Source organism: Hemibagrus wyckioides, linkage group LG26, assembly GCF_019097595.1.
Source record: "Hemibagrus wyckioides isolate EC202008001 linkage group LG26, SWU_Hwy_1.0, whole genome shotgun sequence".
Classification (NCBI taxonomy): Eukaryota; Metazoa; Chordata; class Actinopteri; order Siluriformes; family Bagridae; genus Hemibagrus; species Hemibagrus wyckioides.
The window spans coordinates 8434208-8447903 of NC_080735.1; the positions used below are offsets into that span (position 1 = coordinate 8434208).

General features: G+C 39.4%; 1 long non-coding RNA gene across 4 annotated transcripts; it reads right to left on the reverse strand.

Moving 5' to 3' along the window:
* Window positions 1-1609: 1609 nt before the first annotated feature.
* LOC131346513 (uncharacterized) lies at window positions 1610-13627 on the reverse strand. Of its 4 annotated transcripts, none has more exons than XR_009203620.1 (6): window positions 13201-13627; window positions 8514-8636; window positions 8406-8436; window positions 8154-8253; window positions 6055-6224; window positions 1610-5005 (listed from the first exon to the last, which is right to left on the reverse strand). It is a non-coding gene; the product is annotated as an uncharacterized LOC131346513 (long non-coding RNA). The 4 variants fall into 4 exon arrangements; XR_009203621.1 differs by having other exon boundaries at window positions 1610-4247; window positions 4872-6224; XR_009203622.1 differs by having other exon boundaries at window positions 1610-3848; window positions 3974-6224.
* Between the last annotated feature and the right edge of the window lie 69 nt (window positions 13628-13696).

The window sequence follows — 13696 nt, forward strand, 5'->3', positions numbered from 1 at the left end:
AAATATAAAAGAAACAACGTCTAAGGCAGCAGACTGAAGTAAAAACAAAGTATGAGGAGGGACCTTAAGACTCCATAATACAGACAATCCATCAGGGAGACAATGAGATGAAATTAGATTCGATTTAATTCTGTTTATTGTGATGATTCAGGGATTTTTTTTTTTTACTCCCAGCTTTGTTTGACCTCACTTTAATATTAGTTCACAATTAAACACTAGGCTGCTAGCAGTTAAGAGAAGCATGTTACATACACTATATTGCCAAAAGTTTTGGGACGTCTGCCTTTACATGCACATGAATGTAATATGGAGTTGTCCCGCCCTTTGCAGCTATAACAGCTTCAACTCTTCTGGGAAGGCTTTCCACAAGGTTTAGGAGTGTGTTTATGGGAATTTTTTTGTCCATTCCAATAGAAGTGCATTTGTGAGGTCAGGCACTGATGTTGGATGAGAAGGCCTGGCTCTCAGTCTCCACTCTAGTTCATACCAAAGGTGTTCTATCAGGTTGAGGTCAGGACTCTGTGCAGGCCAGTCAAGTTCCTCCACACCAAACTCAGTCATCCATGTCTTTATGGACCTTGCTTTGTCCTCTGGTGCGCAGTCATGTAGGAACAGGAAGGGGTCATCCCCAAATTAAGAGTTCCTTTCACTGGAACTAAAGGGGCCAAAAGTGTCCCAAAACATTTAGCAATATAGTGTAGATTCTCACAGATAGAAAGTTTAAAGAGAGCAGTGTCTAGCTGAACACATCTCCGGGTCTGCTCTGCCCTCTCTGTATGACATAAACACCAGGTGATCCAGAGCTGCTGGACTTCACCCACCCAGGTAACGTTCAGTCTGATCAGCGTGTGTTTCTGTAGTCCGATGGCTAAAACTAAGAGTCTCAGGAGGAACTTCATCCATCTCTCAGGCCAACTCCACTATGCAGATCATTAAGACTCTATAAAGTCTCTCTGTCACTCTGCACTGCACTGACTCTTGCACTACTGAGACTTTTACTACATTTAACACACCTACACATTAATACATCACTGTTAAGCTGTCAAGTTGTGACCATGACCTCATGTGAACAACCTGTAAAAGGAGCACTGGGGCAAGTTCGTTCTCTGGCCATACAGATGTGAAGTGTTGACACATCCACACACACACACACACACACACACACACACACACACACACAGAAGCACATCCACATGCGCACACAAACAAATACACAAAAACATGCACACATGCACAAACAAACAATCACACACACACAACGTGCACAAACACACACACACACACACACACACAACGTGCACAAACACACACACACACACAGAAGCACATCCACATGCACACACAAACAAATACACGAAAACATGCACACATGCACAAACAAACAATCACACACACACACACAACGTGCACGAACACACACACACACACAGAAGCACATCCACATGCACACACAAACAAATACACGAAAACATGCACACATGCACAAACAAACAGAAACATCACACACACACACAACGTGCACAAACACACACACACACACAGAAGCACATCCACATGCACACACAAACAAATACATGAAAACATGCACACATGCACAAACAAACAGAAACATCACACACACACATACACACACAACGTGCACAAACACACACATTCACACACACACACACACACACACCTCCAGCTAAGCTTTGATTTGTAGGACATGGTAACGATCACAGAGGAGTATTAAAACCAGGAAACGAGTGTGTTGAACAGAAACAGCGGTTCAGCTTGGTGCCAAGCAATGGCTGAGGTCTTCAAGGACAAACCACACAATATTGCGTATGATGTCTCTCGTCAATGCCATTTAGAATCAGCTTCACAGAACTGAGGTTATTTAACAATGTCCAAACTTGCACAGTGCGTTAGGGCTGAAAACTAATTAACACGAGTGAAGTCATTAAGCTGAGCTCGGTCAGTTTAGTCCAAGTAAACAATCATGCTTTGTTAGCCTGTTTGACTTAAATCATTTCAAATATGTGTGGGATCCAACTTGTGGTTATGAACTGCTGACATGGAAAACATTCTGCTAAACCGGCTGCCACAAATCATTAACAATAGGCAAGGCGCTTTCTTTCTCCGCTTCCAGTAGAAATGCTTAAACAACAGGTCAGGAGTGAAACAGATCCGCTACAGCTTCAAACATTTAGAGGTTGAAGAAATGAAGGCTGTCATGCAGTTAGAGTAGTTTCAGTGCACTAGAAAAGATATTTGACAAGTTAACTGGATGACTAAGTGGATTTTTTGGTATAAAGGGACAACCACAATGTATCCAAATGTCTATAAAAACTAACTTGGTAGAATTTCCTTTTGTCTGGCTGAGTATTACAGAGGGAGACATTGTTTTAACTCGAGAAGCCCTTTATCTTCATCAAACCCAACAGAGTGTGTTTTGGATCCAAACAAAGTCTGTGGCTGCTTATTAATGGGAAGTGTGGCTCCAGCGTAGTTTAGTTAATGAACAAACAGAGTTTCTGCACATGAGAACACAGGATGTGAAACAGGATTTGAGGTTTCTAATAAAGTAGAAGAACAAGGAACATCAGGCTACATCTACAAATTTCTGTTAAGGTTAGTTCAGATAAAAGAACCATCAACTTCAGCATTGACACAAGATAATTAACATTAGCAAAGTAACTATCACTTGTATTACAAAAACGTCATTCGAACTTCATTCATCCTTTAAAATGACACCTGAAAAGGTTTGATGTCTCTGAGGGTTGAGGTGGCTTACGCATGCAAATCTGTCGCATCCAAGATGCAGCACTAAAGTGATATTACAGGATTGTCTGTGTCACTAATTTTCAGAATGGTGCAGGAATCCTTGAGAGGAACCAGGCTCAGAAGGGAACCTCATCCTTATTTGGGTGACACTGGACAGTAAATAATGTAAATGTTTATAATGTGCATTCTACAACAGCAACCAAGCACTCTTGAGGAACTAATAGGTCAGTGCAGTTCATTGTTCATATAGAACTAATTCCTTCCTGCTGAAAGCTGACAACAGTTCAAAGACAGCGTGATAGTCTCCAAGTGGTTCTATCCACAGCAGTCCCCTGGGTCACAGGCTGTCCACTCAGATCTATCGCCAGCAGCAGTGAGCACCACCAAGCTACAAGACTCCAACCAGGGGTAGAGCATCTGGATGGATCAGGCAGGTCCGGAAAGATGATGTGGTCACACTGTAAACTCAGAACACTGGGAGCTCAGGAGTGTGAGGTATAGCTTGACAGAATCTATTTACAATACATGATTTACAGTCATTCCCATAGATTTACAGTCAATTAACATAATTTAGTTTACTTATTTAGTATGTCATTAATATGTTGTCATCAAAATCTTACTAACCTTCTATTCTTTTGAATGTAAAACTTAGAGATTTTGTACTGACCTATCACATTTATATACCCCGATCAGGCATAACATTATGAGCAGTGACCGGTGAAGTGAATAAAACTGATTATCTCCTCATCATGGGACCTGTTAGTGGGTGGGATATATTAGGCAGCAAGTGAACATTTTGTCCTCAAAGTTAATGTTAGAAGCAGGAAAAATGGACAAGCGTGAGGATTTGAGTGACTTTGACCAAAAGGGCCAAATTGTGATGGCTAGACGACTGGATCAGAGCATCTCAAAAACTGCAGCTCTTGTGGGGTGTTCCCGGTCTGCAGTGGTCAGTATCTATCAAAAGTGGTCCAAGGAAGGAACAGTGGTGAACCGGCGACAGGGTCATGGGGGGTCAGGGCTCATTGATGCATGTGGGGAGAGAAGGCTGGCCCGTGTGATCCGATCCAACAGACGAGCTACTGTTGCTCAAATTGCTGAAGAAGTTAATGCTGGACACAGCAACCTACAGTATGTATCTCATGATTCAGAGAAAAATAAGCATTAATTAAATAATTAGCAGACAATCACTATTACCACACTTTACCTTGAAATATAAATCATCAAACATCTTCATGGTGGCTTAGTGGTTAGTGTGTTTGCCTCATAGCTCTGGGATTGAGGTTTCGGTTCCTGCCTCTGCTCCTGTGTGTGTGGAGTTCCTGTGCTCTGGGGGTTTCCTCCTGGTACTTGGGTTTCCTCTCCCAGTCCAGATGCATGTTGTAGACTGATTGGCACCTCTAAATCATCTGTAGTGTGTGTGAATGTGTGTGCCCTGTGATGTGTTGGCACCCTCTCCAGCCTGACCCCCCACCTTGTGCCTGGAGTATAATTGGTGCAGAAAATGGATGTATGGAAAATCCTTAAAACATCTTATTGTTCTTGCATTAACAGATGAATCCATTTAATCTCATGATTTTTCCTTTAGTCATCCTTTATATAAGTTTACATGTTTGTTTAGTGTCCCACAACATTCCTTCAGTTCTGCCACCTCATCACATTCACCCCTACGAAATATCCGGAATATTCCATGAGTTCACATTTCCAAACGGAAGCTGCATAAATCCTTATAACACGATGGATTACAAACGGATAAGTGCCTTTTGTGCAGCATACAACATTTTGGATGACTTTATTTATTTATGTTTTTTTTTTAATTAAATGTGAATCAAGGACTAATTATTTGAATATCGTAGTTTTATGGAACAGGGATGAACAGAAAGATTCATCGCATCACCCCTGACAGATGGCCCTGGAGGCATTTATGAGACAAAATACAAGACAGAAATACAAAACAGAACTAAATTCTTAAGTTAAGCTTTTTGGGAAGGGACCTAGAAAGGGTCCTTTGCGAGGCTTTGTATAAAACCATGATGCTGGTGAAAGAATACTGAAGGATGTGGTAAGAGTAATAGTAATAGTGTAATGTAATAGTGAACACTTACTTCATTTATCATGTACAAATCTCGACAGGGTTCAGTGCAGCAACAGATTAAAGGAGGAAACCATTCAAAATCCCATAATGGGGGGAAACTGAGTACAGATTTAAGGTATCTCTGGATTTTTTGAGTCATGTGACCTGATGGAATAGAAAAATGTAGTGGAAGAAACAGATGAATGATGATTACATTTAGGAAACACAAAACAGTTTATAATTCCTGGATATTCTTTATCTCTTCAACAACTTATCAGTCTACTAAAACAATTAGTTTTGACTAATATCTAATCCTTGCTTGATGGTGTCCTGTTTATTTTGTCCATCAGACTGAAAGAACATTTCATACTCAGGAACAGAGTATTTCTGTATTTCTTCCTCATGCCCAGTGTTATCAGGATAGACTTTGGATCCACTGCCAAGAATAAAGCAATTACTGAAGTGAATAAACGAATGGATGAACTGATTAATTGCAGTTTTTGGAAACAGGTCCATGGTTTGAAAACTTTAAATCTCAGCAGTGATGAGAGTATTTGTGGTTTTCATATTCATGGATTCATGGATCCATGATGAGTCATTGGGTCACAAGATTCTTTATGGCTTTTGTGTTCGGGGGCAGCTTACATAATGCCTTGGGGAATTGTCATTTTCCAGTTATTATTGTAAATGTTTCAGGACTGGATGCTAAGTCAGAGTCAGAAATGCTAGCATGCTTTCCTATGGTCTGAAACTCAATGGCAACATAATTCTGCTGTTATGACATACTGTATATTCAGTTTAGATATTCGAGATCAAGGCAGATGGTCCACAATAGCAATAATCTTAATGCTGAAGTAACCATGTAGCCAAGCATTATGAAATTTACAGTCCATCATAGCCCGTTACCCAAGACTCTAAAGTTTCACCACTCAAGTTTAGGAATTTTGTTTTTGCTATGGTGAGATTCCAAACAATCCTTCACTATAGTCACTACATGAGATTTCTAATCATAACATCTTAAAAAATGACTTCAAATCAAATTATCTTCAGGTAGAGGATGTTGCCCTGAGTTTGAAAGTAAAATTGGATTTATTTTGGATGGAAGGATTGTGGACAAGAACGTATGAGAAGATCAGATTTAGTTCACAAAACTACATTAGTAGTTCATTTTAATTTTCAGCTGAAATGTTTTGTTGTAAACAGAATGTACTCACATGTGAAAAGTAATCAGGTCTGTACTGTGAACAACAACCTAACCGACTTCACATGATGCTTCTAGGTTTTGCTCTAGTCATCTTATTTAGCATTTCATTTCTTCGACTGTATTTGGCACCGAGTTCCTTGGGCTGTCATCAGTGACCTGCTCCATGCTGAAGGAAAACAACTGTTAAGCAGAGAAATGAGTCAGATTTGGCATCTAGGCTGAATATGACTGAATGGTGCAAAGTGACCTTAAATATTGAATTATAAATAATGCATGAAAACCTATTAGGGTTTTTTTTAGCAGTTATTTTCACTGGCCGTTCTGTTACTTTGTTGATTTATTTCCTTGTAATGTGTGTATTTTGTGCCCAGCACTCCCTCCAACTCTCATGTTAACAGACATATCTCTCTCTCTCTCTCTCTCTCTCTCTCTCTCTCTCTCTGTCTGTCTGTCTGTCTTTTTGTGTGTTTAGTTATGGATCTTCATAAACTATCCTGAGATTTTGCTTAGGCTTTATCTCTAAAATAGAAATGTAAACATAAATCTCAGTTGTCAGGATGGTGTAAGACGAAGTGTGTTTGCAGTGCGGTTTTGTGGATACAGTTCTTGGTGCTTGGTTACAGGGAGAATGGACCGAGGCTCAGTGCCAGAACATCTGGACACAGGAACCGAATCCGGCCAAGTGTTACAGGCCAGTAAATGTGGGATTTCAATTTGATTTGGTGCCCTGGGAAAGTGGAACTCCCATTTATCTCCTCTGCTGTATCTAGCCCTTGATCAGTCTTTAAACATGTGTGTGTGTGTGTGTACACGTGTGTCATGTGTCTATGTTCTAGCAATGTTAATGAGTTTGAGTGTTTCCCCCCAACTCTTATTCCCTTGGTGTCTGTGAGTAGGAGTTACTTCAGGATATTTCTCAGACAGAGATTGCACGTGAATTTTCTCTGAAGACACGAATTTTATTGCCAAAGGCATATGGCCCTGTAAGAATGCACTAAACAGTGTAACTGTAATGTACTAAGAATACAGAAAATCTAGTTCATCCAGTATGATCCTTTACTAATAACAATCCCGTATCAACTGACCTCAAGTTAATGCAATACCTACACTTGCTGTATTCTGTATTTTTAATATTATTGTATGGTGTACTATAAAATGTTATTTTGGGTGAACCTTTGGTCTGTTTGGCAAATTGTACACATTTAGTACCTCAGACAAATAAAAAAAAATAAAAAAAATACATTGCCAAATCTTTTCTGGTTAAAGTAACTGGTCAGGATGAGAAATGGGAGTTCAGCGCCTTCTAGTCACAGCCACCATTCCTCCAAGGTAGGCTTTATGGATAGCAGCTCCTACATAATCATAATTTCTTTCTGTAGGAGGTTCGATTTTGTGAGTAAAAGGCACAACCTTGACATTATGAGAAAACAGCCATCCTTCATCTTTCAGATGCGTCAGCTGTGATTATGAATGGTAGCAAGACAAAGACAAAGTCTGAATGACAAAGAATAGGGAGCTGGTCAATTGTTCCAGTTCAGGTGGCTTCATTGAACCACATCATGGTTCTGGGTTTCCCTTTCAGAAGGGATTTTAGCAATGGAGCTTAAACCTTTTGAGGAAGTGACAATAGTAATTCATTGATTTAACCCTAATCCTATACTCTGCTATTGTAAGATGTAGCCTAAAACCTTGAAAGGAGGTTGGTGAAATTGTAAAGACGTTTTCCAGCTTGACAAACAATTTGTTTTCCAAGAGCATTTTGAGGATATGCTGTACATCCTGAATACGTTCTTTTACTTATGAAAAGATCAGTACACAATGTGCACCACAATGGAAATCTATTCAAGCACTCTCTCCGAATTTTTTTTTATGAACAAAACCTGAGAATTTCTAAGGCAAAATGACACCACAAGAAATGAGAGAGGTGGTGATGAACTACTTACATATGATATAAATGATGGTTATATCCATGGTAAAGTTCTAATTTGGTAATTTCTTTTTACCAAGAAAGGACAGAGTAGTTGTCAGCAAACGGCAATGAGGCCTTGGTAATCAACACAAGGTCTTAGCTTGCCATCTTTCTTTTCCACAAACAAGAATCCTACGTACCGCTGGCTGGCTGGCTGGCTGGATGGATGGATGGATGGTCTTATTTATTGCCTTGGCTCACGGCTTCCTTAAAGTACGGTAACAAAAAGCTTGCACACCTCTATCAAAATTGCAGCAATGAAAACAAAACAGAAGATAAGTCATGTCAGATCGTTTAATGTCATTATAGCAACCAATGACATTCAAGTGAAACCAATAGCAATGTTTAAGGAGAAAAAATAAATAAAATGGACATTGAATATGTATACATACCCTTTTATCATTCGGCATGGGACTGCTTAATCTAAAATAAGAGAAATCAAAAGACTAGGCAAGGCCATACATGGGACAGTTGTTAAAAACAAAAGGGTCAGAACTTACTCAAGAGTAAACTATCACTATTATGTCCATGTGGTTTAAATACTTAGGAAATTGAACGAACAAATGATGAAGAGTTATAGAACTTGGAGGAGATTTCCCTCTGGTGGCGTGGTGGAGAACTGCCTGTGACAGATGGGACAAAAATTCTTGTATTTATTTTTCTTTGTTTGTTTATTTATTTTAGATTCTTCTATAGACTGAGTACAGACCATTTTAATGATCGTGTGCAATGCGTATTTTATACATCTATACTTTTTCTATGAAGGGTGTCAATAATTATACAGAGCACAATGGAATAAAATTGAACATTCATAAAACATTCAATTAGATAACTTTTAATTACACATTTAATGATGGTGCAAGAAAGAATATAATAACTGCCCTTGTAGGGGCAACAATGGCATAATTTGAGTGGTACACATAAAGAACCATTTTCTGATTGCTAAATAATTAAATATGTAATTATATATATTGTCACTGTTCTATATAGAACTGTTGCCTTTAAGCTTAAAGAATCCTTAAAGAAGCATTTTTTTCCTAAGAGTTTAGATTTATGGAACCATTTAGCCGTTTTGGAGGTTAAGGTAGGTGTGCAGAGAGGGTTTTTGGGGGGAAGATTATGAGGTGTGGAGGGAGCTATGAAAAATGAGAAAATCGTGACATGTTCTGGGGTGTAACGCCATCTGGTCCTCATTTTTCCAGCGCCCCTATTCACTGTCCAGGAATCAGAAGGTACTTTTCATAAAGAGTTTACATTGGACCCAAATCTTCAATAAACTTTACTAATTATTTTGGATTTGTCAACAAAATATCCTTGTGAATGCGCTCAACCTTTAAAAAATGTTCTTTCCCAACTTCTAGCACCAAGTGAGACATTATATCCAGCATTATATCCAGTACTAGCTTTATTACTAATCACTGTAAAAGGGTGTTTAACACGCAATAAACAACAAATTGTCACTTTAGATTAGAACCGATCACATTAAAGTGAAATTTCTGTAAGAAGCGGGACAAGCAAAACTGCGACTACTTGCAAAAACATCAACAATCAACTGTTCATGCTTCTAACAAGTCGAAGAACACAGCAGTGATCTAAAATGTACAAAAGGCACTTTTGCATATAATTTTGGAGCATTATAAAAGCCCAATGCTAATGTACAACAGCACATAAGCTAACAACCTGGTCCAGTTCAGCAGAAACTGTGGTAGCTTTGTCAAGTTTTATTTAATGCCGAATACTAACTAAGACTAGACTAATACTGATCAGGGCCTCATTTCCTAAAACATTTTAAAGCTATGTTTTTATTAACTTATATAATTGTATATTATAACCAATATTGTATATTGTTTATGTTAACTTTTTAGCACTTTGTAGCACTCCTTTGGTTATTGAACCAAGTATTAAACTTTCACCTATTTTAAAACTGTAGCTGAGCTCCAATTCAATTCAATAACCTGGTCCATGGACATTATCTCAAAGCAGCCTTTATTTGTCACATATACATTACTGCACAGAGAAATTCTTTCTTCGCATATCCCATCCTTGGAGGTTGGGGTCAGAGCGCAGGATCAGCCGTGATACAGTGCCCCTGGAGCAGAGAGGGTTAAGGGCCTTACTCAAGGGCCCAACAGTGGCAATTTGGTGGTGCTGGGGCTTGAACCCCTGATCTTCCTGTCAACAGCCCAGAGCCTTAACCACTTGAGCCACCACCACCCCAGGAATATATCACACATTGCTCAAGAACAAATACAGGCTGTGAGGAGCCAAGTGCAGGAGTTTCTTCTTTATTAAACAAAACAAAATAAATACTATAAATGTTGCAAGAAGCAGATCAAGAACAGAACAGGCTCAGGAACTACAATAAACAATGTTTCAGGCATAATGAGAGGTATAAAATACTATACCAGGGAGGATCTGTGCTGAGGTGAAAAAGACACACTAAAAATGTAGCAAAGACACACTACACTTCACAATAAAGACGAGACACACAAGGGTTTAAACAAGGATATTAATAAGAGAACAAACTACAACTAAGGGAGTTTTTCCTTGCCAGAGTCACCTCAGGCTTCCTCATTAAGGATGAATACAAACAAATTAATATTATAAGTCTTGTTCTATATGTCTTATGTTCTGTAAAGCTGCTTCGTGACAGTGCACATGGTTAAAAGTGCTATACAAGTAAAATTGAATTGAATTGAACAACCAGGAGGGAACAATAAGGATATATGCAGATGCCAAGGAAACTGAAATGAACTGACATGACAGGAGCGGGGTAAGGCAGGAAACAAAACAAAGGCACGTGGCAGTGTAAATAAACTACGGACATGGTGGAACATAAATCAAACACAAGAGGAAGTGAACTCGGGTTAATGTTTTGCCGTGAGCTGCACACTCAGCACCGAAAAGCAGGGCAGAGATTCATGAAAAAAGTAATGTACATTACAAATTTATCAGTTTGTCCATAATGATCAAGCCAGAGGCGATGGTGGTCACATGAAACAATGAGAACTTTCCATTTTCTGACTCTTTTATCTGTCTTCACTGTCCAGAATGTAAACTGATTATTCCTGGTACATAATATATAGGAATATTTAATATTTACAGGGTTGTAGGTTTGGTAACACAAGCTGTCATTCCTTACGGATTTGCTCATGATGATTTCAGAGATGTTTAAACCATTACAAATTATTTACTATTTATTTTTTGCAGCAAGCCTGACCAACGGGTCAACACTGACCTCTGGAATGCACTGAGTGACAATATTTATTGTTCTCCCTGATGATGGACCTTCAGGACAGTTTGCTCAGGATAATCCACTTATATATAACTACACATATCATTCACACACTCTCTCTCATTAGGTTTTAACTCACTAGCACGCTCTTGCTGTCTCTGCCTCACACACACACACACACACTAAAATATAATGCAGGCAGACCTACAAACTGTATATCATCATGTTAAAATAAACATCCAGCAATGTTGTTGCTGTTAATCACTGATTAGAGGAGAAGAAACACATTCAGTACCCTCTCTTCTCTCCCAAGCATGCAGATAAAGCACAAGAATTTGCAAACACAAACACACACGATAAGGGCTTGTGCATTCCAGAACAATTTATGCCTGTGCTGTGTAAGCACCAAATAAACACTGCATGTGTGCATGTCCGTGCCAGTTCCTGCTTTCTGTCTGCCATCTCACATCTCCCAGACCGCCTCTCTCTTTTACACTGTATAATATGTCTTTCTATGCTGTAGCTTTACAATTTCCCTTCACTGGAACTAAGAGACTCATATAGACGCCATATTTGAGCATGGCGATGCCCCTGTGCACAAAGCAAGCTTCATAAAGACATACTTTGTCAAAGATATAGTGGAAGGACTTTAGTGTCCTGCACAGAACCCTGACCTCAACCCCACTGAATATCTTTAAGATGAACTGGAACCCTGACTGCACCCCAGACCAGTCAGTGCCTGATTGATCACCCCAACATCAGTGCTTGATCTCCCTATTGCTCTTTTATCTGAATGCACACTATAATCCAAACAGCCACGCTACAACATCTGGTGTAAAGCCTTTCCAGAAGTGTGGAAGGTATTATAACAGTAAAGGGGGAATCAAATTTTGAATAAAGAGTTTAAAAAATCACATACGGGTGTTCAGGTGTCCACATACCTTTGGCCATAGATAAGTATTCATATATTGCCAGAAGTTTTGGGATGTTTCAGATGTTGTTTTTCAGGGGTTGGGCTTGGCCAAGCAAGGTCCATAAAGACATGGTTAACCGTATTTGGTGTGGAGGAACTTGATTGGCCTGACCTCAACCTTTGGGATGAATTAGAGTGTGGGCCAGACCTTCTCGTCCAACATCAGTGCCTGACCTCACAAATGTGCTTCTAGAGGAATGGTCAAAGTATTCCCATAAACACACTCCTAAACCTTGTGGAAAGAAGCTGCTATAGCTGCAAAGGGAGGGCCAACTCCATATTACATTCATGTGCATGTAAAGGCAGATGTCCCTGTTTTAGCCTGGCTCGCAGTCTCCACTCTAATTCATCCCAAAGGTGTTCTGAACACACCTGAATTCAATGATTTGGAGGGGTGTCCCAAAACCTTTGGCAATATAGGGTAATAAAATATATGCCTTTGTCAGACAGAGGTTACAAAGAGTTGTATGGTAGAAAATAGGTGTGAAAATTGGCTTCCTATGATGCGCTGTGCTTCTGCTCAGGACCTTGGGCACAGCTCCAACCCCGGCCATACCAAGATTGAAACTCCGTCCAAGTCTCATCTACTGTCAACAAAGTCTGCCAGACGGACATTACTCCCACTGTTACTGATTCTACACAGGCCGTACAATCTCGCACCCAAACCTCGTAGTGTTAAACCCTTCATTGTTAAAAATGTAAATAGAGGTGACGAATAAATTAAGGTGGTGCCTGACAACCTAACCATGCTGTCCTCTGATTATTTTATACAAACACAAACAAGAATGCATTCAAAAACACTTTAAACACTCAAAAACACTTTAAACACTCTAAACCACTTTAAACACTCTAAACCACTTTAAACACTCTAAACCACTTTAAACACTCTAAACCACTTTAAACACTCTAAACCATTCAAAAATTAATCCCACAAAATGTCATTACATGATGCAGAAGAACTAGGGTATGATTTTGTTACCTCCAGGATGGACTTCTAATGCCTTGATGTCTGGATGTTCCACTAGGAGCATAAAGCTTTACTTAGTCCAGAATGCAACAGCTGGAGTCTGAGGTTTTGTTCATATCACTCCAAATCTTTTTGCATTCTAAGGGCTGTGGTAGATCATTGGTTAAGATGTTGGCTGTCTGCTGTGAAGCTCGTTCAAATCTAAGCATTGCTGAGCTGCTACTGCTGGGGCCTTGAGCAAGCCCTTAACTCTGAACTGCTCATTGGTATAAATCAGATAAATGCAAGTTGCTCTGGAGAATTGTGTCTGCCAAAAGGCATAAATGTGAAGCACTGAATGGTTCAAACCTCAATACCTGAACAAAGTGCACTTTATCAGCACCTAAAATATTACAGACTACAGGTAATTTAACTAATCCACACTTAAGGAACAGGTGTGGAACGTGTGTTTAAGGACATAGACACAGTTCAACATTAAAGTCTAGGTTGAAAAGCACTATGTTGAGTC